Raw genomic sequence first — 24,784 nt, 5'->3', positions numbered from 1 at the left:
TTAGCTTGCTACTTTATAATATATATTTTTGTAGGTAACCTAATGAGTCCAAAAGTAGAAGTGACTATGTTCATTGGCCGCAAAGTTTCTGTAATTAGTAGAGAGAGAACATCCATAGAGCTATTTCAAAAGTCATCAAACGATAGTGCCTTCTTAATTGGAATATAGTTGAATATTTGTCAGAGGCAGTGAAAAATGGATCAATAAATTTACTGAGAATTCAGAAGTTGTAAAGAATGTAGTCTTTGTGTAATTATTTGTATAATTGACAAATGAGATTGTATATATTTGAAGTATATGGCATGATAACTTGATACACACATACATTGTGAAATTATTATCACAATTAACATATCCATCACTTCACATAGCTACTGTTTTGTATATATGTGTATAGTGAGAATACTTGTAAGTTCTGTTTTTAAAACATCAAAGCTAAAAAGCATTTTAACTTTCATTTTCTGAATTTTTCCGAGGCAGTGTGCTACGTTCATGTATGATCGATAGCATGTTCTCTAGCTTACCATCTTGTTTCATCTTCAATACTCCAGTTATCAGTCTGGCAGGTTATTCTCCACGTGGTGCATTTGACATATATCTTGTTTCTCTAGTACTGTCCTCACTTGCCTACAGGCAATGGAAAACTTGTCTCCTTCTTTGTATTCCTAGTGACTGGCACAGAGCTTTGCATGAAGTAAGTTGTTATCAAATGTCCATTGAATTGCTAAAATGACTTCCGGTAGTATTTTTGGAAGGTTGAGTGCACACAGTTTTCAGAGCCATGCTGCCAATAACTACTTATGAGATCACAGAGAAATCATCATCTCTTTGAGGCTGAATTTTATTTGTAAAATTCATGTGTTACACAAAATACTTTGACAGGATGCATTTAGGTAGACTGACCATATAATATACTGCCCAAACTGAGGTGTTTTTTAAGAGTAAAAGTGGGGGCCATTAGAAATTACACCAGGACATCAGGCCAAAATCCAGTACTATCATATGCAAACTAGGCATTTGATCATACTATATCTAGGTCATAAATTCTTAAGTCTTGTAATTTTCCATTTTGTTCATTTTTAGTTTCTAATATGAGGAATGAAGAATACAGAATTTGCCTTTCTCTGCCTGGCTTATTTCATTTAGCCTAATGTTCTCAAATGTTGTATGATTTTACTCATATGTGGAATCTAAAAAAATAAGCCCCCCCCCCAAAAAAAAAAATAAAAAAATAAAAAAATAAAAAAATAAAACCCATAGAAACAGAGAGTAGAATGATGGTTGCCAGGGACTGGTACTGAGGAGATACTGGTCAAACAGTACAAACTTTCATTTATAAGATTAATAAATTCTGAGAATCTAATGTGCAGACTAATAACTATAGTTAATAATCTTGTGTAGCTGAATTTGCTGAGAAATTAGATCTTGAGCATTCTCTGAACACACACAGAAACAACTTGGTAACTGTTTGAGGTGATGGATGTGTTAACTTGATTGTGGCAGTAATTTCACAGTGTATGTTTATATGAAATCATCATGCTGTGCACTTTAAATATATGCAATTTTATTTGTTAGTTATACTCAATAAAGCTGGGGGCGGGGGGGAAGAATATAGAATTTGCAATCCGAAAGTTCTGAGCAGCTTACAGACACCATGATCTTGGGAAAATGTTTTTATTTTCCTTGAGTCTATTTCTTACACTCCTAAGAAAAATAATACTATTGTGTTGTTTCACATGATTATAACAAGAAAACAATAAAATCAGATATATAAAAAGATTTAAGGGGCACCTGGGTGGCTAGTCGGTTGAGTGTCCGACTTCAGCTCAGGTCATGGTCTCGTGGCTTATGAGTTTGAGCCCTGTGTTGGGCTCTGTGCTGACAGCTCAGAGTCTGGAGCCTGTTTTGGATTCTGTGTCTCCCTCTCTCTCTCTACCCCTCCCCTGCTCATGCTCTGTCTCTCTCTCTCTCTCAAAAATAAAAGTAAACATTCAAAAAAAACTTAATATTTAAACGAATGGCAAGAGTTATTACTTTACTATTACTATTATTATTCAAATTACTATGATAATTGTTAAAATTACTATTTTTCTTTTTTGGACAACCAGTGTTACCGGTCTTTACTTTTCATCATTGGTTAAACAACATATTACTTAATTTGACCTGTATATTACCAATTCATATATTGATTTCAACCAGTGCCAATTGTTGGGCAAAATGGGCTACTTACTCCAATTTAAAGATAATTTATTGAATTTCTTATTGTCTATACAATCATACATTGTAACGTTGGCATATGGTGGCCACTGTTGTCATGATCAGCTTTGAAAAAATGTCTCCCTTCGAAGCACACTTCCTTTTGCACTTATTTCCAAGTTCCTTTGTGAAAGGACTCCACCAATCCATTGGACAAAGGCAACTGTAAACCCTGTGGGTCACAGCTGAGGAGTGAATGATTACATAGTCTGGATTAAAGCAGTCACAAGGAAATACAAATCTAGTGAATCAAATGCCTCAGCGTATATCAAAAAGGCAACTTCTGGGAATGAGCCTTTGTGTGAAACCGTCTTCAAAAAGAATTGTGTGAGATAGGACTTAATAAAAGAAGAATACCCCAAACACTGATTGTGCAGAAGCGATGTATGTTTCTTGTAAAATTTTCTAGTGCATTAACTTTGTTCTTTACTATTACTTTGAGAATGCTAAACTCCTGAATGTTGGTGCTATAAATCTTCAATAGCAAGAAGCGATAGCAGTCAATAAATACTTAACAACAGTATAAATTATGTATGATGGAATAAGTGAGTATTGCAGGGAAACCTATAGGCTAATGGGCCCTGCTTACAGAATTCCATAAAGGCTAAACATCCTGAATTTGTATGAGGGTGGCTACATTACCCGAGAGAAATAATCTTTACGAAATCAACATTTCACATTTTGGAAATGATTTTTGAAAAGCCGATAGGTGATATATGTGAAAATCACTTGGTAACTGTAATCAAAATGTCTTTAAGTATACACCTCTTCAATCAGAATTTGGTTGGATAAACTGTCCAAGAGTTTTAGTCAGAGTTTCTGTCTTCCTATTTGAAGTATCTTCACTGAGTTTTACTACTGAAATTATACTATAATTGATTCATTTGTCTTCAAATGCTTAGATATAATTTATTAAACAAAGGTTACTCATTGTTTCTTAGAACCATTATTTTTACTGGTTTGTTTGAATAACCAAAACAGACAGGTAAAATTATGCTGCAATAATGAAGGATTTCAAAGGAAGTATTTCTGTAGTGTCCAGTTATACCTATATCGTATGGCTTTATGTTTTCTCTATATTTACTTCAGAGATCTGACAAACTATGAAGTCTAAATAGAAATGTTGGGCATATCTATTTGCTTTCCTAATGTGGAAAATTCCCACGGAGTATTCCAAAACCATTTAATTGTAGTAGTTTATTAGTGCATAGTAAAAAAGCTCCAGAAAGAAATAGCCGTGGAAAAGAAAAGAAACTAAAAACCAAAATGACATATTGTCTTTCAATTGAAGTCCCCCCATCCCTTCCATAATCCATTTTAAATGGTCAAAAGATAACTCACTTTTGAAGAAAATGTACTTGGCAAACCTGATTTAGTTGTGGATGCATGCATGGCTCTTACTTGACAAATGATTATTCACCTTCCACTTAATTATAGGTGCTTAAAGGAAGGCATTTTGTGTAACTGAAGGCATAGCATAAGACAGACAACATACTGTTAATTTCTCTATGCCATCTCTTTCCTATATAATGACAGACTATAAATCCAGCAAGTTGAAGTAAGTTCTCAAGAATCCTGTTAGCAAGGAGATTGACAGAAGATTTTGGCACACATGAGCAAGTTGAACGAACTCAGGTTCTTTATAAGTCCCCAAGTTAGCACTGTTTGTGAGTTCATTTTCATTAGCTGCCTTACTCAAGTTTATGCCCATACCTAATTTTGACCCAACACTTGATAGAAAACTAATAATACGTCACCATTATGTCAGGAATTAGCCAACTACTGGCCGAGGGCCTAATCCAGCCTATAGCCTGTTTTTGTAAGTAAAATATTATCAGGGCACAGCCATGCCCATTCGTTGATGTATTACCCATGTATCATTCTACAATTTTGGAGTTGAGTAGTTGCCACAGAAACCTAGGAACTTGACAAAAAAAATGTTTCTGACCTTTGATGCAAAATAACCAAATCACACATTATTAAAGGTAAGAATAATTTCTTCATTTGATCGAAGAGAAAATGGAGACGGAAGAAAACGATAATTTGCTTTGTGATAACAAAACTAATCAGATGCAGGCCCCTGCTCTGGTGGTTCAGGCTCTTGATTTTGGCTGAGGTCATAATTTCATGGTTTGTGAGTCTGAGTCCTGTGTCCTATTTCATGATGACAGTGCAGAGCCTTCTTGGGACTCTGTCTCTCTCCCTCTCTCTCTGCCCCTCCCTCGTTCATGCTCTCTCTTTCTCTCAAAATAAATAAACTTAAAAAACAAAACAAAAAACTAATCAGTACAATAGCTTGGCCTATGAGCCTAGTTTCTACACCTGATCCATTACTCCTTGTGATCTAATTTACGCAGAGGAGAATAAACCAAGCTTCTCGCATAACTGGTCATAGAGGGTTTTGACAGTATGCTTAGCAGTCACATGAATACTTTTAGAAACAAACGTTCTTACAATGTATTACACTCAGCATGGCAATGGAGCATTTAATTTTTAATTATAGTGATTATATCAGCCCTTCTTAAACTTTTTCACTCCTTCCTCTATATAGTTGCTCCCTTTTACCTCTGCTCTAGAGTGTGTATATGTTTTATTATAAAATTTCTAATGCATCTCTTTTGGAGGAATGTTATGAGGCAGGTATTATAAGGTACAATAAGCGTCAGCATAGATCAAATAATGAAGCATGGTTTCTAAGGGATTCAGAGACTGTGAACACCAATTTTTTGCTGCCAACCCCAGAAATATTTTAATGAAGAACTCTCTTCAAATTACTGTTGGAAAAGAACTATAGCTAAGTGCCTGGTGATTTAATAGCTACAGTTTTGCCTTTTCAAATGTTGACTCCCAGAGTAAGTCTCAGTAATTTCATTGTAAAGCATTGTGAAAATCATCACTGACTTATGCAGCTGTTACCTCTGTGGCTCCAACAGGTTTCAGGATTTGTTTTGAAAACTGTATATACTCTTAGATAATCTCCAGAGTGAATTAGATATTTGTTATAAGCTGATTTAACAGGTGGAGAAAAAGTGGGATAGCTTGGTTCATTTCACTTTGCAATGGTCAGAACAGCAAATGTGTGGCAGAACTGTAAGAAAAGTTTATGCCTCCTTGGTCAGAATTTACACTTCTCCATTACAGCTATTATAAGGTCCAAGAAAACCACTGTGTTCACACATTCTTAAATTGTTCTTTACATTTGGTTATCTTGTAAACATTATGAAAATGTGTAATAGGTGATAATAAACTTCTTGAAACTAATAACATTAATGACAAGAGAAAGCTATAACTCTGTCTTTATTTCTCATAAAGTAATTGCAGTTAACTAATTTTATTTTACAGTTTTTATTCATTTAGCTACTTTGTACAAATAACACAAGTATTGAGAAATACGCACACGCATGCACGCATACTAATATGCACAGTTCAATTCAAGGGTTTATCACAAAGTCTGCCATCATATGGTTCAAGAAATAGAATGTTTCTGGGGAGTCAGGAGTCTCTGTCACCCCTTCATTTCTCCAGAGGCAGCCCCACACTTACCTGTACGTGGGGTCATTTTTGTGCACTAGTTTGGTTATACCACATGCGAAGCACTATGATTTGGCCCATTTTCTAAATTTTATATAAATAAAATCATGCAACTCTTTTTGTGTGAAATTAATGTACTTTGTTCATTTGCATTGCTGTATAGCATTGAGTTATATAAAAATAGCACAATTTCTATACACTCTGGAAGGATGCAAGTTATTTCCCTTATATGGGGATATTATGAATAATGCTCCAATGAATATCTGTCCATTTATTTTGTGCATATATGTATGCTTTCACATTAGGTACATAAAGAGTAATGGAACAATGGGTCTGGGGTATGACTTTATTCAGTTTTGGTAGGTAATATAAAATTATTTTCCAAAGGAACTGCATACCCAGCCTCACTGGCAACTGCTCTTTTCTTATTTTTAGTCATTCTGAGGGGGTGTGTAGTGTGATACTTCATTATGCTTTTAACTTCCAATTCTTACTTTTCTAGGGAGATTGAGCACTTACGCTTATTGACCATTTTTATACCCTCTTCTGTGAAAGATACTCAAATGTTCAATCTATTTTACTGTGAGATGGTTTGTCTTTTTCTTGTTATACAGGTGATATTTTTATATTCTGGAAGCAATTCTTTTGTGGATGTATAGCACACATATCTTCTATCCCTCTGTGAATCACTACGTCTGTGTGATCACTATGTCTCTTAAGGCGATTTTTTAAAAAAATCAAGAGCACTTAAGAATTTAATATGGTTAAGTGGACCAATATTTTATTTTTCATTGGGTGTTATTGTTGTTCTGTTTACTAGGTTTTTTCCCTACTCTAAGACATTAAAATATTCTATGTTAACCTCTAGATGCTTAATTTTTCTTTTACAATTTGCTCTGCTATAATCCACAATTAAAATTTGTGTAGAGTGTGAGATAGAGGTCAGTTTTCTAATTTTGTTTTATCATGTACTATTGTCTCAGTACAGTTTTTTTTTTTTAAACTGACATTCCCAACTGTTTTTTCCCAATTGTTTTGCCATACCACTTTTATCATATATCAATTGGCCGTATATGCATGGGGCTATTCTGGGCCTTTACTCTGTTCTTTTGATTGGTTTGTTTATTCCTGAAAAATGCCTCACTATTCTAGTTCCTACAGTTTTATAATAAGCCTTGATGTTTGGTACAGCACATTTTTCCACCTTGTTGTCTTTCTTCAAATGTGTTTTGGCTGCCTTTACCCCTTTGGGTTTCTACAGATTTTAGAATCATATTGTCAGATTTCAAAACCAAAAATTTATGGGCTTTTATATTAAATTTTCATAGAGGTGTGACATATGTAAAAAAAATATGAACAGAATGTCCAGTTAGATTGACATTTAATTAAGTATATCAGTTTAATAACTACCCCAATTAAAAAAGTAGATTGTTAACAGTATACCAGAAGCTCCCCTTATGCCCTAGATAGTCAATATCATTCCATAAAAGAAACTGCTCTTTTGATTTCATCGCTGCATTACTAATGTCTCTTATAGTTTGGACTTTCTATTTGCTTGTGAGCAGATAATGCTGTACCTAGGTGTTTTTGTTTTGTTTGTTTGTTTGCATTTAGCCTGGTTACTATTTGCTGACTTTTTAGATCTCTGGGCCTGTGTCTATAATCATAGTTGAAAATTATCTGCCAGTATTGTTTCTAATTATTTTACCTGTTCCATTTTCTTTCTCCTTTCTGTGTGAGGCCCCAGCTCCACATGTATGTTTCTGCCCTATCTTGATAGGTTTTTCCTCTGTTTTCTTTCCTATGTTCCAATCTCTGCTTTCTCTCCTGTCCTACCTTTTAATTCAGTAATCTACTTCTTGTTGTGGCTAAGGCAGTTTTTAAAATGAGTTATTGCAGATATTTCATGTTTTTCCTTTTAAATCTTTTCTTTCTCATGTTCTGTAATAAAATTATTCATGTTTTCTCTGTTTTCTTCAATATTTTGTAGTTTCTTTATGCTTTTAAAGTTTATTTTTTTATTTATTTTGGGAGGGGTGCAGAGAGAGAGAGAGAGAGAGAGAGAGAGATTGAAACTATCCCAAGCAGGCTCCTTGCTGCCAGTACAGAGCCTGGCAGGGGCCCAGTCTCATGAATTGTGAGATCGTGACCTATGCTGAAACCAAGAGTCAGATGCTTAACCAGCTGAGCCATCCAGGTACCCCGGTATTTTGTAGTCTAAAGAAATATTCCTCTGTGATTAATACCAGGATCACTTATTGGTTCTTTATTCTATGTAATTTGGGGAGAGAGGAGATTGCCTTTTCATTCTTTCTTGGCATGCCTGGCAATATTTATTGAACGCCAACCATTGAGTATGGGTAATTGTAGAGGGTTAGGATAATAATTATTTTTTTTCTTCAGAGAGGGATTACAAATAAATTCCTGGAAGGAAGGTATTGTGGGGATAGAGTATGGCAGATGGTTTCCTCTTAAATAAGCCTTATCCTAGTGTTTAACTTTTGAGTTTCCACCAAAAGCCTGGAGCTATTATCAAGTTTCTTCCACCCTTTTGGTTCTGGATCTCCACCTTTGTTTCCCAAACATGATGAGCTTCCTAAAATTTCTGCTCAGCTTTTTAGCTACCCAGTTAGTTCTGTCTTCTTGGTCAAGCACCTGGAAGGGAACACATTGGGCATTTTTCTCTACTCTGGGATCTTGGCTTAATACCTCTGAGCTCTAACTTCTGTATCTTGAGTCCAGTGAGGCTACTGTAAGGCCTAAGCTCTGAATTTTGCTTCTACTCTAGTTCTTGTGCTGGGAACCAGAAAATGCCCACCTTGGCCCTCTCCAATCCTGGCTCTTTTGAATCCTCTTTTAAGTCTTCAAATATTTTCTTGTTTGTTTTCAGCTTTCAAGTCTGTTCTGAGTTGAAGAGAGTCAGTATGGTAGAAACTTGTTTGTTAAGACCAGAAGTTGAAGCTTCTTACCTATAATCTAGATCATATCATTTCTGCTATCTCAACCAATTCACTGACTTTAAAAATTAATCCTTTTACTTTCCATACTTTTTTAAAAAATTTCTTTAACATTTATTTATTTTTGAGAGAGACAGAACATGAGTGGGGGAGGGCAGTGGGAGAGGGAGACAAAGAATCTGAAGCAGGCTCCAGGCTCTGAGCTGTCAGCACAGAGCCCCATGCAGGGCTCAAACCCACAAACTATAAGATCACGACCTGAGCTGCAGTCAGATGCTTAACCAACTGAGCCACCCAGGTGCCCCTACTTTCCATACGTTTGAGTCCTCCGCATCTATATACTTCTTCTCATAAACACTTAGGCAAGTCCAAAGCTCTCCAGTTTTAAACATCTATCTGTTAAACCCTCCAGGAAGAGTCATTACCCTTTTGATTCTCCGCTTCCCATCCCTGTGTTCGTCAAAATGATTCATTCTGGCTTCCAGTTCCCTGACTCTATTGAATGTACCCTAGTTGGGTAAATGATGCCGATTAATTTAATCATTTTCTGGTTTATTTTTCCGGCGGCCTTACCGGGTTTTGACAGTCCACTACTCTTTCATCTCAAAGTATTGCTGTCCTTTGGGCACTGCTGCCCCAGCATTGTTGTCCAGCTCTTTGTGTTCCTTCTCTGGTAGCAGGTCTTTCAGTTTGTGTGTGTGTGTGTGTGTGTGTGTGTGTGTGTGTGTGTGTGTGAGTTCTAACTAATCTTCCCATCACATTTTGAGAATCTGCTCTTATTTTCTAATACTTCATCCGTATAAAATAATGTGTTCTCTGTATATTTCCCTCTCCCAACAAAGCTAACTATCATTCTGGTATTCGTGACTCTTGCTCTGTTTTTCATTACCGTTTTTCTATATATGTATATATGTATCAAAATACAGCAGTTTTACATGCTTTCAGTTTTGTATTGATGGCAGCATACTGTATGTATTCTTCTCTCTTTTTCCCTACTCAATGTAACATAAGATTCATTTATCTTGAAACTGTAATTCATTTTCACTCTTATATGTTACTGAAATTCTGTGCATTAATAATTTTCTCATCAATGAGCCCTTGGATTTTTTCATGTTTTTCTTTTATAAACAATACTGACATAAATGTTCTTATACGTGCCATCTGATACATATGCATAAATATTTAGGTATATACTTATAATAGCAATTGTTAAATTATGTCACATGAATACTTGCAACTTTACAAAAGAATTCCAAATTGAAGTTTTTAAGTTTTTTTAAAAATTTATTTTGAGATGGGGGAGGGGCAGAGAGAGGGAGAGAGAGAATCCCAAGCAGGCTCTGTGCTATCAGTGTGGAGCCCTTGCAGGGCTGGATCTCACGAACCATGAGATTGTGACATGACTGAAATCAAGAGTTGGGCGCCTAACCAACTGAGCCACCCAGGCATCCCTGAATTTTTATTTTATTTTATTTTATTTTATTTTATTTTATTTTATTTTACTGTTTATTTTTTGAGAGACAGAGTGCAAGCGGGGGAGGGGCAGAGAAAGAGAGAGGGAGACACAGAATCCAAAGCAAGTTCCAGGCTCTGAGCTGTCATCACAGAGCCCGATGTGGGGCTCGAACTCAACGAACTGCAAGATCATGACTTGGGCCAAAATCAGACGCTTAACTGACTGAGCCACCCAGGCGCCTCTATGAATTTTTAAATAAATGTATCAGTTTTCTCTTTTATTTTATTATGTAGGAGTTCCTATTGTCCTGTTGTTCTACATCCTGACCAACACTTGGTATTCTTTTAACTTTAATCTTTCGGAATCCATCATTGTTCTTCCCTTGTCTTCAATGCTGGTATTTCTACTTGTAACTTCTTAAAGTCACTCTAACATCATTCACAGGTGATGTAATCTTTTCCCATTGCTATACTTACCACTTACATTTTATGGCTAATAAGTGCATATTTTCTGCTCAGACTTTCTTGGTCTAAGTTTTATATCCATTTCTAATTTTTGACACCTTCTCTTGCATATCTCACAAACAATGGAATTTCAATGTGTCCAGTAGTGAAATCATGTATCTGATAAGAATTGTTCTTCTTCTTATGATATCTAGCTCAGTTATACCACCAAACATCAAGTCATCCAGGTCAAAAATCTGGATATAATCTCATATTTCTTCTTTCCTTGTTCAACTATATTCAGTTAATCACCAAGTCCTCTCTCTCTCTTTTTTTTTTTCAATCTGTAACTGTCTCTTTAATCCATTTACTTCTCAACATCTCTACTGAAGATACTCTACTTGTGACAATAAATAACTCCCAGACATTAGTCAGTTATGATAATGACAGTGCAAGGGGACAACCTGGTAGGGGATGTGCTCTACCCACATCCTAGTGGACAAAATCATGTATTATTACTCTTATAAGCTGAAACAACTGAGAAAAAGTATAGAAAATCAGATACATAAATAAACTTACATTTAGATTTATTAACGTGATATTTCAAAAGGCACAAAGATTCTTAAAGATAACAAAATTATGTAAAGAACAATGCTCACTATCTTGGTGTAAAATGCATGGCGATGGTATTTTAATCACAGCTCTACCCAGCTACTTTCCTGCCTTCTTGCCCTCACTATCTTTGTGCACAGTCTTACAAACTTAAGTGTATATGTTCCTTACCCTCCTTTGATAGTTCAGTATTTTGGCTGTCTTTATTTTTTTATCCCCCCAAATACGATTAATTAAACTGATCACAAACCAAAAGCCTCTTTCCTTGAATCTTTCTGGCAGGCCCTCAGTAATTATGCCTCCCTAACAGCCTGCAACCTCTGGTGTCTATCCCCCTGAGCTCTTTCATTCTCTCTCATTCTTATTCCATTCTCTCCAAAGAAGCATCTGAACACAATTTATCTTCCCACATATGTTTATTTTCATGGGGAAAAATGCACTAATCATTCAAGAATATTCTTGTCTTCCTATCAATGAATAATTTATAGTGGATTCTCCCAATACATTATTCATTGATATTCGATTTATACATTTGTCTTGTTGATATATATGTATCTATATAATATATAACTATATAACGAAAACACTTGCAGATATAAACACACACGTGCACACATATACTCTTGAGAGAAAGATGTGTTCTCTCATCACTCATATACTCTTGTTATATTACCTATGTTATCCGGGGCATATAATACTAGCTATTTTAACAAAGAGGTCCGCAAATCTTAGTGATTAGTGATTTAACCCAACTGAAGTTCATTTCTTGGTTACGTAAAATCCAACAGGGTGAGCTTCTATATAAACCTTTAAGATGCGGCAGGCCAGTCAGAGATGTACTCGTTTTCCTGCTGCCCTAGACAAACTTCATATGTAAGTTCCCTTGCTTACTAAACCTGCCACCTACCAAAAAGGAAAAAAAAAAAAAAAAAGTCCAGGAGGGTACTCAGCATAGGGCACAGCTGCCTCCTAGTTGGTGGTTCTGCTATCACCAAGTGCTCTGGTGACTTCCATTGCACTGGATTCATTTGGGAGATAAGGGGTAGGAGAGTTTTGATTTTAATTTTTAATGGGCCAAGAACAGAAACAACGCGCATCAACTCCACTGCAGTTAACTTGGTAAAACTGCAGGAGAGGCTGGCAAATGTTACCAGGTTTGTACCAAGGCAGAAAGGGGAATGAGTTTGGGGGACAATGAGCTAGTCTTTGCCACAAAGGAAAATTGGCAGGCTGGACTCTTAATTGTGTTAAGTCATCTACCCCGTTCATCCTATACTGTCTTGCATCATAATTTCCATTTCAACTTCAACATATATTTCCTTTAAGTGTTTCATATCATGTTATATTTTCTTGGCCTCAGAGTAGTCACTTAATTGCTTACTAAGTTACATTCTAAAGATTGCCTTTTGAAATGTATTATTTTCCATGAGTTATTCAGAAAGTATATGTAGATATTTGTATCCATATGGTGATGCCAAGCTAGAAAAGCAGAATAAGATTAATAATTCAAGACTTAAAAAAAAAGGAATAGGAAAACACCATCGTAGAAGACTGAATTGTTCAGCTTGGTTTTGACAATGATCAGATTCACAGGATTTGCTATTTCATTTGCCTTTGTTGACTTGTCTAACCCCTTCACCAATTGTAGCTCATCAAATATTCACATATGTATAGAAAAAAAACTTTATCAGAATTTAAACTAATTGAGATAATTGTGGGGAGGTGATTATTATTATAGTAGCTACCTAGTCTGAGTCTATTCTGAGAATAACACCTGGATTCAATAAATCACGAAACAAACTTCAGTGTGCTATAAATAAATTTTTGACTTTTAGTGTTTTGTAAGGTTTATTTCTCTCCCCAAACTACTTTCTTTTTTCTTTAATTTTTTTTTAACATTTATTTATTTTTGAGACAGAGAGAGACAGAGCATGAACGGGGGAGGGTCAGAGAGAGAGGGAGACACAGAATCGGAAGCAGGCTCCAGGCTCTGAGCCATCAGCCCAGAGCCCGACGCGGGGCTTGAACTCATGGACCGCGAGATCGTGACCTGAGCCGAAGTCGGACGCTCAACCAACTGAGCCACCCAGGCGCCCCCCCCAAACTACTTTCTTAAACATATGTACCTTCCAGAGTGTCCTGCATACTGTCACCAGAGTGATCTACCTGATATAGAAATTTGATTATATTATTTTTCTTCACAGAATCTTTCAGTGGCGCCGTATGATTACAAAATGATGGGAAACCTCTCTAATTCTGTCTCCTGATAATCTGTGCTTTGCATGTCCTAATCTAATAGTATTGGATTACTTACAGTCAAAACAGGCTGTTGTGTTGAATCTTCCTGCTGTTCATGCTGTTCTCTTCATTTCAAATTTCTTTTCCCCTCAACTGACCTCCTAATTCCTTCTAATCATTCACAGCATAGGTCCCACCTTCCCAAAGAAGCTTTCGCTTATCCTCCTCTGCTCCTCCTGCTCACGTAGACTGAGTAATGTTTTCCTTCATGTATGTTCCCTGTGTAATGTATCATTTTGTTTTGGAATTATTTTCTAACGTGTCTCACCGTCTTTCTAGACTATAAAGTCTTACAAGGTAAGAGAGGATCATTAATTTATCACATCTTATCCACAGTGATATTCCTAATACACAGCAGGTGCCAATTAATATTATTTATTGAATTGAGCTAATAGAAACATCATATATCACAGGACATGGAAATACTGTCCAGTGTTACAAATATTTTTAAAATCTATATTTGATACCTAAATAATGCAGAGATCTATTTACCTGTTACTTCAAAGACATCAATATTCATAATTTGGATTCTGATTTCCAAAATCAACAGCAGTTCTTTGGCAGAATAATTGTTGTATCAGGTGCCCTGGGACAAATTTGCTTCTGGTTTGAAACTATAATAGTTAAAATTCCTTCTCTCTAATTTGTATTACAAATAACATTATGATTGATCCAGTGTTTTATTTTAGAATGTCAGGAAGAAAAATCAGGTATCTGTTAGGGGCAAGACTCATTGCATAAGAGACGCAGAAAGGTAGATGCCTGCAATCTCTTACTCTTTGGAAAGAGGCATACAGTATTTATGTATACATATGAACAGAGGAATACATTGGGGATATGTTTGTTTTAAAAGGTATCCGGCTATCATATGCCAGTTGCTACTGCCTTAGCCATGAAGCAGTAGTGTAGGTTGTATTGTGCTAACAAATTAACTCCTGGACATCAGTGACTTCACACAATGTTTACTTTTTATTCATGCTAATCATCTGCAGAGTGCTTGCCCCACACAGTCCCTCAGGGACCCAGGCTAATGGATATTCCACCAGGGTGGATATTCTGCCTGCCGAGGCAAGGAAGATGATGTACGGGGTTCTTAACGTTGCTTTCGTATTCTTTGACATAAAAGTGACATACATCGCATACACTCACAGCCATTGCGCAGCGCTAGTGAGATCGAGCTAGGGAATCCAGGGAAATATGAAATAAATTGGAAAATAAATACATTAAAGCTTCCACAGCTATCGAATGAGATCTCTGAAGCAGTGAGCTGTATTTTAGAAAGCTTCGTTAGGCAGCAGGGGCTACTTACTGTATCCTGTTCTTGTACTATAAATAATCAATGCTCATGTCTAAAGAGAATGAATACAATAAAGGAATCACTAGACTTGGGGTTCACAGCTTTGTGAATAAAAAATTAATTTATTTAAAAAATGTTTCACAAGTTCCATGAAATGTGGAAGGAGAAAGAATTTACGACCCAGGCAGACTTGCACTTAAACATGGATGGCCCATGTCAAGTAAGTGACTTGAGACAAGTTGTTTGACTTCTGGAGGCCTCAGCATTGTCATTAGTAGAATGTGGTTACTTTTACTTACTTCTCAGAATTAAAGGAGTGAACATGATGTGCCTAGAATAACATTGTAGAAATGCAACAGATAAAAATTCCACTGACTATTCCCATATACATCTTTGCTCTTGTCCCCCTTCTCCTCAACAGTATCATCAATCAAATGTGATGGTGTCCTTCAGTGAGCACACAGACACATGCAATGCTTTGCCCAACTGATTATATTACAGTGCAACAAGTACCCCAGGCGGCAGGGGGGTGGTGGGTAGCTGCTTTTAGAATCCAGAGGAAGAAGTCATTAACTGGGAAAAGAAGGCATTGGAGATAAAGGGAAAGTTAGGAACACTTCAATGAAGAACATAAGTAGAATAAGTAGAGATAGAAAATAGGTATAGTAATTAATAACACATCAAATTACTATAATATTAAATGTGATGATGTATACAAAGTGCCCAGAAGTGTTTGCCATAATGCTAGCAGTCCTTATAGGATAATTGCTAATTTTAAAATGTAAGGTTTTTACTAGCTAGCCTCTGCATAAAACCTCCATGATGATTATTTTATGTATTTATGTACTTATGTATTTATGTATTTACTTATTTATTTGTGGTCAATCTGCTTTAGGCTCTGGACATTGATTGGCCCACAGTGTTGATTGGCACGTAATATTGATATTCAGACTTTTTAAAAAATGACATAGATCTTTCTTTCAAGAAAAACTTATAGAGATACTCAATATATAAGACTCAATATATTATGTACCTGCTTGAGTTGAAGTGGGAATGAGAGAGAGAAAGTTCTGCTAATTGGCCTTTGCATATCTTGCTGGCTTGCAGCAACTCTTCAGGACAGTTAGGACCTCCACATTTTGAAAACAACTGGATCAAAAGCTCTAATTATACTGTAGTAGAGATAATCCTTTTAATGAAGTAAGAGTCATTGGAGTACCTAATTTCATTTTGTCCTAAAATTCAAAGTAGACATTCTTAATCTCAATCGTTTGTTTTCATCATATAGTTGGGCCTAGTTTGCACATTTTTTTTGTGTTTAATATAGTACATTTATTTATTTAAAAATTTTTAATGTTTATTTTTGAGAGAGAGACAGTGCAAGTGGGAGAGGGGAGAGAGAGAGAGGGAGACACAGAATCCGAAGCAGGCTCCAGACTCCCAGCTGTCAGCACAGAGCCCAACATGGGGCTCAAACTCACGAACCGTGAGATCATGACCTGAGCTGAAGTTGGACACTTAATCCACTGAGCCACCCAGGTGCCCCTAATATAGTATATTTAAAAAGGATAGTTTTACTTTCTGCTTGCCTAACCAATTAAGTTTTTTTTTCGGTGAATTATACAGGTACCACCACACAAAGTTTCCAGGTGTGGGTTTATAATTATTTATATTGCTTAGAAATTGGTATTTTTCTTGTATCCAAGAACTCTTGCCTTTAGATAATGAGAATTCATAGATAACATCTCTTCAAATAACAACTTTCTCTGTCAAAAATGTTTTCTCCGGGTGCCTGGGTGGCTCAGTCAATTGAGCATCCGACTTCAGCTCAGGTCATGACCTCACCACTTGTGGGTTCGAGCCCCGCGTCTGGCTCTGTGCTGACAGCTCAGAGCCTGGAGCCTGCTTCGTATTCTGTGTCCCGTTCTCTCTCTGCCCCTCCCTCGCTCATGCTCTGACTCTCTCTCTCTCTAAGAATAAATAAAACATTAAAAAAAAAATAAAAAAAATTTTTCTCCATTTTTTTCTTATGATGTGCAATTCAAATTGTGTTGGATCATCTGCTACCTTCCAAGTTTTCTTAACCTGTTTCATATTTTCATTTCTGTCTCTTTGTACTACATTCACCTAATTTCTTTTTTGATAATTGTAACTTGTATTCCTTTTTATAACTTTCTAATGTTAATCTTTTACTTTATTATTAAGTCATTGGCTCTGTTTATTCTGCCTATGAATTTTATTTTAATGATTATATTTTATGGCTAGAAATTCAGTATGTGTCTATATAAAATCTGTCTACACTTTATAGTATCCTCCTCTTTTGATTTGATTTCTAGTCATTCACAATATACCTGCCAACATTGTGAGCAGACTTATGTAATTGCCACTCTCAGATTATTCAGCTAGTCTCAGGTCTTGTGCTGTTTTCATTTATGGGTAGGCTGTTAACAATACTTTGTTTCTCTGTGTGGTCTGTGGTTAGTTTGTGTGTGCCTGTGTGTGCACCCCTATTAACCTTTTTTTAAATTATTATTAGTATTCTCTATGGCTTCCGTATATCCTGAATTATCAGAGCATTTATTTATTTATTCATTTAATTTTTTTAATGTTTATTTATTTTTGAGAGAGAGACAGAGCATGAACGAGGGAGGGGCAGAGAGAAAGGGAGACTCTCTCCAGGCTCCAGCTCCGAGCTGTCAGTACAGAGCCTGACGCGGGGCTTGAACTCACAGACCGTGAGATCATGACCTAAGCCAAAGTCAGAGGCTCAACCGACTGAGCCACCCAGGCGCCCCTTATCAGAGCATTTAAATAGACTGGTTTTAGTTTGGTTTCTGTTAGAGATCCCATGAGTTTCAGTGGCTCTACTAGATTTTCTTTTTTTCTTGTTTTGTGGTTCTTGTATTATGTAGGTATTATAGATAGGATTCCATACTCACATACATGGATAATGCTTACTGTTTTTATATTTATTTCCTCACCCAAAGCCCAGAAAGAAGAAAAACTTTTGTAACTTTTCTTTGCTGGAATATTGGATGATTTTTTTTGTTTTTTTTTTTAGATCGTGAAGATTGGTAGTGTCTTGAGGGCTCAAGGCTTAAGCAACTGGAGAAGTTCTAGTTTCCTGTCTAATTTTTATTCATAGTTATACTCTTAGAATTTTTTCCTGGTCTAAACATCTCATGGATGCCTGCTTTATCAACTTTACCTACCACTTTGGTTTTATTTCTTTGTTTACCTGGGGGTTGATTTGTCTTTCTTCCGTCTGACTTGGCTGTGCATTTTAAATATGTTATCAAGCTCTTTGTGTGTGTGTGTGTGTGTGTGTGTGTGTGTGTAGTTAATAGAGTATACTGTTTGAGTACAGTCTGCCATGTTGCCTGAGTCTAATAATTTGTTTTAGAGAAGAGATCATTGGGGCTCCTGGATGGCTCAGTCAGTTGAGCTTCCAACTCTTGGTATCAGCTCAGGTCATGATCTCAGGGCCATGGGATGGAGTCCCACTCTGGGCTCTGTGCTGAGTGTGGAGCCTGCTTAAGATTCTCTCTCTCTTTCTCTCTCTCTCTCTCTGCCTCCTCCCCTGCTTGCACTCTCTCTCTCTAAAGTAAAAAAAAAAAATTAAAAAATTAGAATTTAGTTATGAGCAGTAATAATTGTATAAAATATGTAAGTGTAAGTGACAAAATGCTATCCCTCTCTATTTCTAGGTAAACAAACAAAAATTAAAACACCTTGTTTTTATAGGCTTAGTAATTATAAATTATACAATATAGACTCTTGTACTCTTCTTGAGTTGTAGTTGGAGACATTATTCTAATATCTTGCATGAAGGTCCAAACCTGCTAGGAAGGGCATTTGACATTATTACTCTGAAATTTGGAGAGGAGAATGAAAAGTAAGATCCATCTAACTGTGTCTCCAATTGAATTATTTCCCATTTTCACCCACTAGACTTTCAGCTGTTGTTGTAAAATCGTTTTTGAGTGTTAGAATTTCTTCAGCAGAAAAGCTTGCTGCAGAGAACAAATGAACTTCTGGAGTCTGAGTACATGCCTAGTTTGAAGATCACTATTTCCAAAGAAAAAATGTAGGAGGTGTGACAAATGATTATTTTGATTTTTAATAAGTACACAATTATATGTATATATAATATATTTGTATATACAAATAAATTTTCTTACATTTTGAATAATTTATTTAGAATATCTGGCCTCTAATTTCTGATGTAGGCACTTCAGTTACTGTCCTGCTGCCATCACTCCTTTCTTCAGTGTTGTTGGAAGCATCTAGAAAGTTTCAGACTTTTACCATGAGGGGTCTGCAGATGTTTTATACCCCCCCCCCACCTCAAGCAATTAACCTCCCCTTTTTTAATTTCTTGACCTCCTAAGTAATGGATCCCACAGGTTCATTGTCTTTCATTATTCCATTACCCTCCTTCAGATTCCATCATGACCCCAACATAACAAACTTCCTTCCTTTGCTGCACACCCAGTGTGAACTTGTGCCCTTTCTACTGGTCATGAAATACACTTGCTATGTAGTTTCCTATTCTCTGCAATATTGCATTCAGTTCTTTTGTTGGTCCACATATATTTTGTAAAATAGGGAAAAGTCTTGTTTTTTTCTCTTTTTTTGTATTATACTAAAAATGTAGTGGCAAATCAGAGCTTCTTATTCTCCAGTGTCTTACAACAGTCATAGGAAACCACTGTTAAATTTTTGTTTGTGGTTTTCTCTACCTCTGTATGATTGAGACACTTAGAAGTTGGGGGTTGGGTCAAAAGAAGTCAAATTTCCTGAACCTTTCTTTCAGGGAGACTCCTGTCAGTTCAGTTCTGTCCTATAGCTTGGGCATGAAGGGCAGTGACCACAATAGAGACTCAAGGCGGGACTTCTGCCTTTTATTAAAACAACAAAACAACCTGTCTATTAACGTACTTAGTGACTCACTTGGAACGAATACAGTGCCAAAACAAACAAAAAATAAATAAATAAATAAATAAATAAATAAAATAAATAAATAAATAAATAAACAACTTTGCAATGGAGAAAACTGGCAGGCATCATTTTAAAAAAAAAACAAAAAGATCAATTTTAGCATTCTCAGTAGTGTTGATACAAGGCTCTCCAATATAATATGATAAAAAGGGGACTTCGCTATAAACCCAATCTAGTCATGAGAAATCATTAAACAAACTCAAATTGAACATCACTGTAGAAAATAACTGGTCAGTACTCTTATAATAATCAAGGTCATGAAAAAAAAAAAAAAGGAATGACTGAGAAACTTTCACAAACTAAGGAGACATGACAACTGATATGACCTGACATGGAGAAATACTGTAGTGTCCTCAATCAGATCCTGAACAGAAAACCAGCGTTAGTGAGAAAACTGGTAAAATCCAAACAAAATGTTTTGTTCATATATATTAGTATATTACCAGTATTATGAATTTCTTAGTTTCAACAAGTACTCCATGGTTTTGTATAATGTAAAAATTAGGGAAAGCTGGATGAAGGTTACTAATACATTCTATTGTCTTTACAATTTTCCGGTAAACCTAAAATTATTTCAAATAGGCAGATTAAAAAGAAAAGAACATTACCTTCTATAATTAAAAAAAAAAAGAAACAAGCCATGTGACTGCACCCTCACCAGGCTCTCCTAGACCTGCTTTGAAGTACTAGATATCATTTTTCTGGGGAAGGTGTGATGCATTCAAATTCTAAGGAGAATCTATTGTGTTCTGGATGGTTTCTCCTGAAGGGAATGACCCTTGGTTAAGTCAAACATCAGGAGTCCTCATTTGCTGGAAGAATCTTATCACATGCCTAGTGTCTCAATCAGAATGGGAACTTAATGAACCAGTAACATGTTTGGGTGGAGAATTTTCTAAAGAGAGGAGCACAAATAACCTGATTTGTAACTTTGCAAGCATTTTAAATTCTAAATCAGATATTCACCTGAGGCTGGTTGTCTTAAATTATCTAATTCTAGATTTGAAACTGTCAGTCCTTTTATAAAACAGAATAGTTCAATGGTAAATATTAAATTGAAAATATGAGAAAAAGGGCTCTCAAAGGGAAGAACACATTGATAAATTCTCATGACATGTCCTATAGCCCATTGCAGTACAAACAGGGCAGTCTGTCAAGCTTTTATATGAAATCTGATACCACCAGCCAATGCCAACAAAACTCTGATTTTCAGCTTGTCCTGTCCTGGCTGTTAAAAGTGGAAGAATTGTGTTGATGTAGCATTTTCTGTCTCCTATTCCTTCCAAGAGCTGGGACATCTTCAAAGAAATAGATGTGTATATATTGGGGTATTTCATTACACTCCCTTGGAATAAAATGGGCTCTGTTTTCTGGAGGTCTACTTACTGACAGATTAAATTCCATATCCATTTGACTTTATTTTCCTTTAAAATCAATCATTCTGTGTTTGGTCTCTTCTCTAAATTGCAGAAGCAGATTAATGCTTCAATTACCTATATTAGTAATTGAATGACTCTGATGGCAAACCTCAGAGACATATTGATTTCTCAACCTTTCTAAATAAATACTCCCCTCACCAGTCTCAAGGAAATAGCCACCTTTTGCCCTAGACATTTCATAACAAAGTGGTTTCTTAGCAAAGAATTAAGGAAGGCCACATGGGTATTCACTGATACTAGACTTCCCTTGCTAAAATATTTTTTCCCCTTTGTTACCCTTATAGTCCCTCCATTTTTCAGGTTATACAAACCTCACAGTCTGTTCCCTGCCATTTTAGACCCATTAAGATATTCTTTTCTTCCCTGCTTCTACCTTTCCATTTAGAGCTTGTGTACTTAGGCAAAAGATGGAACTTATTATTTCACACCAAGATGTGAATATGTCTAATAAGTAAGATGACTGTGTGTGTGCATGTGTGTATATATATATATATATATATATATATATATGCTAAATAAGGGCCTTTTTGAGATTAAATTGGGGCATTAAATGGGGGCAAATTGGATGCTTGGTTTAGAGGCATAAAGTGACACTGTCTAGGAAAATTGGACATATGATCAATCTACTGATAAAAATGTGATACTTTTCTCCAAGGTAAAAGAAAGTTTAGTTGGGAAAAAGCTTAAGTAGAACAAATAATTTCCAATCACTAAATTTCAAATAGCAAGCATTATGTACAGGATGTTTGATAACCATGGGAGGTCGTCCTGAACTTCTAAAACAGTGTGTCTGTCTTCCATCTCAAGCCCTCCATCTTTTGAGAACACTGATAATATAGTTAGTAATAGATATAATAAAAAAGTGCTTGCATATTTTAAAGTTTTTAAAGTTTTAAACTAGTGCTTTAAAGTTTTAAACTAGTTTAATAGCTATTATCATATTACATAAGAATGCTATTGCACTTGTGCAGATTAACATCACTCCTTTTATAGATGAGAACACTTAATCAAAAGTCAAGCTTAGATTGCCATTCATTTCTTTTTTCAGTCATTCATAGAACAGAAACAAGATCAAGAGCCATACTGCGTACCTCCATTCTCCCATTTGTCAGACTTTGTGCAAGACATGAAGGTGAAGATGATGCGGTCCTTTATTTCAAGTTGCTTATTGTCTCATGGAAAGAGATGGATAGGTGTTACAGACATGACTCACTTTTTGTATGCGGTATACTTTGTATTAAAGCTTAACAACCTACTTCCACTTTAACTCTACTTATGACAGCTGCCCATGTTTTTCAATGGCTTCATATAAAGTTTCTGGAACTTTTTGACACAGCTTTGGTTGCTGTTATTAACTCCCTTTTGTTGTTTCCTGAGAAATTGGACAAGAGCTCCTTTCTATGGAGCAGGAAAATAAAGGAAGTGAGTTTCTGAATGTGTTCCTCTCTAGAAAAAATGTGACATGATGGCAGAGATTGGAAACTAGTGGTAGGTAAACTAGGTATTGATGTGATGTTTTAGGAGTATGACTCATCAAAAAGGAAGAGAGGCACAAGATGAATACAAGTTGCAACGTTAGAAGCCTGTGGATCAATACAAGTTAAGTTAAATTTGGTCAAAAGGTAGAGAAAACTGGGTGGTTCAGGAGTGGGCAAAAGTATTTTCAAATAATTTCAGGAAAAAAAAAAGTGTTGCATTTTTTAATGGTATTCAGGGAGTTAGCTTGGTTTAAGGACTTTTACAAATGCTTAATATCAACAAACCACACAGGAAAATGTAAAAAATAATCTTGGTCTTTTGTACTCAAAATAAGAACCATGGGTCAGCATCATTAGCCTCACCTAGGAGCTTGTTAGAGATACAGAATCTCAGGACTGATCCCAGAACTGTTGAATCAGAATCTGCAGTTTAACAAGATGCCCGAGTAATCCCTACCTGCATCAAACTTTGAGGAGCACTTCGGTAATAGGGTCATTTGTACTATGCATCCTCAGACTACGTTTCAAGAATTGCAGGTTTTCACAAAAGCTTTGCAGTAGGTCCAACCAGGTCTGTGTAACACAGTTGTCTGAATAGGAAGGTGCTTGAATTTTGTTTTTTCTCTGACCACAAGGGATCATGGCCAATCTTTTGTTTGATGGGGGGCATGTAGGTCTGATCTCTCTTTTACCTAATACAGCTTGCAGTGACTTTTCTGAGTGTTCACTCCCAGGGCAGGCAGCTGATGAGATGATTTTACTGTTCTAGAATGAGGGAGATTCCATCTACTTTCCTTATGTTTTTGCAGATTCGCCATGGACAACATATTAGCAAGGCCATGCTTTGGCATGCCATAGAGTAAAACTTTTAATAAAGGGGGTGGTGATGGCTCCCTTCGGCAGTACATATACTAACATTGGAACGATACACAGAACAGTAGCATGGCCCCTGCACAAGGATGACATGCAAATTCATGAGGGGTTCCATATTTTTTTTAAATATTATTCACCACGACCAGGCGGGATTTATACCTGGGATGCAGGGCTGGTTCAATATCTGCAAAACAATTCACGTGACTCATCACATCAATAAAAGAAAGTTCGAGAACCATATGATCCTCTCAATAGATGCAAAGAAAGCATTTGACAAAATACAGCATCCTTTCTTGATAAAAACCCTCAAGAAAGTAGGGATAGAAGGAGCATACCTCGAGATCATAAGAGCCATATATGAACGACCCAACGCTAATATCCTCAATGGGGAAAAACTGAGAACTTTCCCCCTAAGGTCAGGAACAAGACAGCGATATCCATTCTCGCCACTGTTACTCAGCATAGTATTGGAAGTCTTAGCCTCTGCAGTCAGACAACACAAAGAAATAAAAGGCATCCAGATCATCCAGGAGGAGGTCAAACTTTCACTCTTTACAGATGACATCATACTTTATATGGAAAACCCAAAAGATTCCACCAAAAAACTGCTAGAATTGATTAATGATTTCAGCAAAGTTGCAGGATATAAAATCAACGTACAGAAATCGGTTGCATTCCTATACACCAACAATGAAGCGACAGAAAGAGAAATCAGGCAATCAATCCCACTTACAGTTGCACCAAAAACCATAAAATACCTAGGAATAAATCTAACCAAAGAGGTGAAAAATCTATACACTGAAAACTATAGAAAGCTCATGAAAGAAATTGAAGAAGACACACAAAAAAATGGAAAATTCCTATCCATGCTCCTGGATAGGAAGAACAAATATTGTGAAAATGTCGATACCACCCCAATCTACATATTCAATGCAATCTCTATCAAAATAACACCAGCATTCTTCACAGAGCTAGAACAAATAATCCTAAAATGTGTATGGAACCAGAAAAGACCCCAAATAGCCAAAGCAATCTTGAAAAAGAAAACCAAAGCAGGAGGCACATTCCCAGACTTCAAGCTATCCTACAAAGGTGTAATCATCAAGACAGTATGGTACTGGCACAAGAACAGACACTCAGATC

At 36.2% G+C, this 24,784-nt stretch overlaps 1 non-coding gene across 1 annotated transcript; it reads left to right on the top strand.

Moving 5' to 3' along the window:
- The first annotated feature begins 23,657 nt into the window (after nt 1-23,657).
- LOC122207412 lies at nt 23,658-23,762 on the top strand. The gene has a single exon (XR_006196834.1). It is a non-coding gene; the product is annotated as a U6 spliceosomal RNA (small nuclear RNA).
- The last annotated feature ends 1,022 nt before the right edge of the window (nt 23,763-24,784 follow it).

The sequence above is a fragment of the Panthera leo genome, chromosome E1 (assembly GCF_018350215.1).
Source record: "Panthera leo isolate Ple1 chromosome E1, P.leo_Ple1_pat1.1, whole genome shotgun sequence".
In the NCBI taxonomy this organism is placed as follows: domain Eukaryota; kingdom Metazoa; phylum Chordata; class Mammalia; order Carnivora; family Felidae; genus Panthera; species Panthera leo.
The sequence above is the reverse complement of the archived record's forward strand: the minus strand, read 5'-3'. Positions and strand labels throughout refer to the sequence as shown.